Source organism: Bactrocera latifrons, unplaced genomic scaffold, assembly GCF_001853355.1.
Source record: "Bactrocera latifrons isolate USDA-ARS-PBARC rearing strain unplaced genomic scaffold, ASM185335v1 scaffold_1313, whole genome shotgun sequence".
Classification (NCBI taxonomy): domain Eukaryota; kingdom Metazoa; phylum Arthropoda; class Insecta; order Diptera; family Tephritidae; genus Bactrocera; species Bactrocera latifrons.
This window is the reverse complement of record NW_017534757.1, coordinates 1-3,801: the sequence shown is the minus strand read 5'-3', so window position 1 is coordinate 3,801 and position 3,801 is coordinate 1.

Below are 3,801 nucleotides of genomic sequence, written 5' to 3'. Positions count from 1 at the left end.
GTGCTCAATTCTGCTAAATAGCAGCGAGAATAGTGAATTCCCTATCACAATCTTATAAGTTCTGTTAGCCGTCCAATCGAATATCATAGAGAATTCAATTTGCACCTTCTCTATATTTTAAGTTTTCTGCCTGAACACACCACTCTCCAAAAACATTTTAAGGAGAAAAGAAAATTATTAAAACAATGAATTAAAAAAAGCAAACAGGAATGGTTTTTTTTAAACTGTGCGACGATGTCGAAAACAACGCTTGGGGACTCGCTTACAAAATGGTAATGGGAAAACTCCGCACTGGCGGGCAAATGCCCTCAACAATTGAGAGATTTGTGTCGGTCCTCTTCCCTATCCAACCCCCACTCCATCAGGAGATCGTGAGAGTACCACAAACCAGGCTATCCCGGCTGTTTCGAATGAAGAAGTCCGAGAAGCTTGTAAACGGTTAAACCCATGTAAAGCCCCGAGACCAGATGGAATTCCGAATATAGTGCTAGAGACAGCGATTGCTAGAAACATAGACCCCTTTCGAACTATGTATAATACATGCATCCAGGAAGGCCGCTTTCCCACCATATGGAAAAGGCAAAACCTGACACTATTGCCGAAACCTAACAAACCAATGAGAGAACCGTCCCACCTCCGGTCCCTTTCCATGTTAGACTCCACTGGAAAGATTCTGGAGCAGATCTTATAACAACGACTAAATAAGGCAATCGACGATGCCGGTGGGTTATCACCCAATCAATTCGAATTCAGAAAGGCAAGATCCACAATTGCAGCTGTAAACTTAGTAAAGAMMMTGGCTGAACGGGCTATAAGCGGGAAAAGGTGGAAAGGAGGCAAAATACAGTACTGTATGGTTGTARCCCTGGATGTAAAGAATGCCTTTAACTCGGCATCCTGGCGCAGTATATTGAGTGCACTAAAAGGCTTCTCCGTGCCTCAATACCTTTACAACATAATAGTAAGCTATTTCGAGGATAGAAGCTACAACAAATGCTCTAAAAAATATAAAGTCCCTTTTGGAGTACCCCAAGGATCTGCTCTTGGGCCGCTACTATGGAACATCATATACGACGGAGTACTGCAACTGAAAATACCCAAAAACCTTCATATTATGCGATTGGCAGACGATATCGCTGTTGTTGTTATAGCAAAACATATACACGATATAGTTTCGATAATCAATAGAACAATAGTGTTAATAAGCGGTTGGCTCGAAACTAACGGACTGAACCTAGCGGAGAGCAAGCCCGAAGCGGTACTCCGTTCCCACGACAGTCGGGTCTACGAAAACCGGAACGGACYCGGATTTTTATCCGGCCAAGGACTGTCAACTCGGCAGAATTCTGCCGTTACAACAACAACAACAACCGAAGCGGTACTCATCACTGGCAGAAAAGTCTGTGAAGTTGCCACGTTCAATACAAAGGGTGTAAGCATCACGACAAAACCGGCAATTAAATACTTGCGAATCATACTTGATGCAAGGATGTCCTTTAAGGAACACTTAGTGTCCACAGGCGAAAAAGCTACAAAAGTGTGCAGAGCCTTGACCCGGTTAATGCTCAATACCCGTGGGCCAAAGCAAAATAGAAGACGACTATTAGCTGGTGTGCTAAAGTCAGTAGCGCTGTTCGGCGTCCAGATATGGGGAAAGCCCTAGAAGTAAAATCATATCGCCGCGGCCTTTTTTCGATATATGCCACTTGCGCGATAAGAGTGTGTTCTGCTTTTCGCACAGTATGGGAAGATGCTGCTCTAGTTATTGCAGGCTTACACCCTTTAGACCACCTGGTAGATAAGCTTCAAAGACGCTGGGAGGAAAGCGGAAACGGGCGGTGGACATTCCGACTGATCCCCAATGTCGAACCATGGTTAAATAGACAGCTCGGTGAGGTGGATTTCCACCTAACTCAAATTCTCACAGGACATGGCTGCTTCAAAGCATATTTGAAACATTTCGGGCACGGAAATAACGACATATGTGATTATTGCGAAGGCGATACCGTCGAAAATGTTCTTTTATTGCCCAAAATATTATCATGAGAGGTAACACTTAAAAAATGCGTTCGGTGTAGACCCAACTCCCGATAACTTGGTAAGCCAAATGGTCGAATCGGTAGAGAAGTGGAAAGCTTCTTGCGAAGTTCCAGCCAGGGTTTTGAAATCTCAACGTGCCAGCGAACAGCGGCGGAGAAGAGAGCTGATAAATGTAACGAACAACCACGACCCAGACACACAAACGTTGAAGTGACGGGAAGGGTTGGCGACGAACAATGTACGAGGGGTTTTATCAGACCAATAAAGGTGGGGCCAAGTCAATGCAACTTGTAACTGAATGCATTTTGACCATCACGTACGCATGAATGTCACTCAACCATCCTCCCGACGTAATACTTGACGGTGGTACCCGGGGGAACGGTACATGACGGTAGGAGGTTTAGTTCGGATTAAAGTTCCACACTGATCTGGGGTTCAGGCTTTCGATGCTTCCTCCTCGTAAAAAAAAAAACAAAAAAAAAAAAATAGTAGGCTTCTGTTGTAACCATTCGCATCGTTCTATTACACTTATATTCTGGCACTGTCCAATTACTGCTCCTTTCTTCAGACTTATAGGCGTGTTGAATGCATTCACTACTCTGGCCGGAATGGTAGCGTCTTCTCTAGTTTTCACAAGTGTTCTTCCTACCAATATGGGTGTATCTATTTTTGTTGGTTCCATAATCCACAATTCCTCAGTCCCACCTCTTCCATTTACTTTAGCCCATACAATCGCCTCAGATTTTGGTGGAATACTCTGATTATCATCAACAATCACCCTCTTACTTTCAACGTTGGTCACATATACGGTGTTTATAGGCATCTCCATGTTCTGGCAAAACAGCCTTGCTTGTTTAAATCCAAAATAACCCCGTGATCAGTCATGGAATCTACTCCCATTATAATTTCATCCGTGATTTCTGCTACGATAAAGGTGTGATTAACTACCACGGTACCAATCATTACTTCGCAAAGCACTTTTCCAGCAACAGCTGCTTCCTCCCCGGTGGCCGTTCGAAGCTTGCAACCGACTAATGGTTCAACCGTTCTTCTTACCACATCCGGTCGGATAATTGAATGTGTGGCACCAGTATACAAAGTAAGCGTTGACAGTCTTCCATTTACGATACCGTTGATAGTAAGATTGTTGACATGGCGACCTATTTGTGATATTGAGATGGCGGGGCAAATAGTTGTGGAAATCAGTTCACGCCCCTTTGAACTATTCCGTTTTAGTTTAATGACTTGTGAGAAGTGGATACTCTGTCCTCGTTATCTGTTGGTTGTTTCCGTTTTGAAGGGTTTACTTTTATATTGCAATTTCGAGCAAAGTGACCCGCTTTTCCACGGTTGAAACATCGGCCTGTTGTATTTACTCGCGGTGCAGCAATTGTCCTCAGAGTCTTCAATATTTCTTCCATCAGCGCCGGTTGTTTCATTTCAATGCTTTGTACTTTGTGTAATTGTTTATTTAGTAGAAAAGCTGTTTCCTGTGTGAGGGCGTGCGAAACCGTTTCAGCAAACGTTCTTTTTGGCAATGCATATGTGGCGCGTTTGATCTCAACATAACGAATTCCATTTATGAAACTATGAATTTTCACCCTCTCAATGTAATCCACAGGTGCATCTGCATTTGCCAAATGAGCCAGTCGTTCTATTTCAGTTGCGAACTCTTGCAATGACTCGTTCATTTTCTGACCCCTATTTTGCAGTTCGGTCTGGTATATTTGTTTCACTACCATATCGTCTTTCTATTGCACT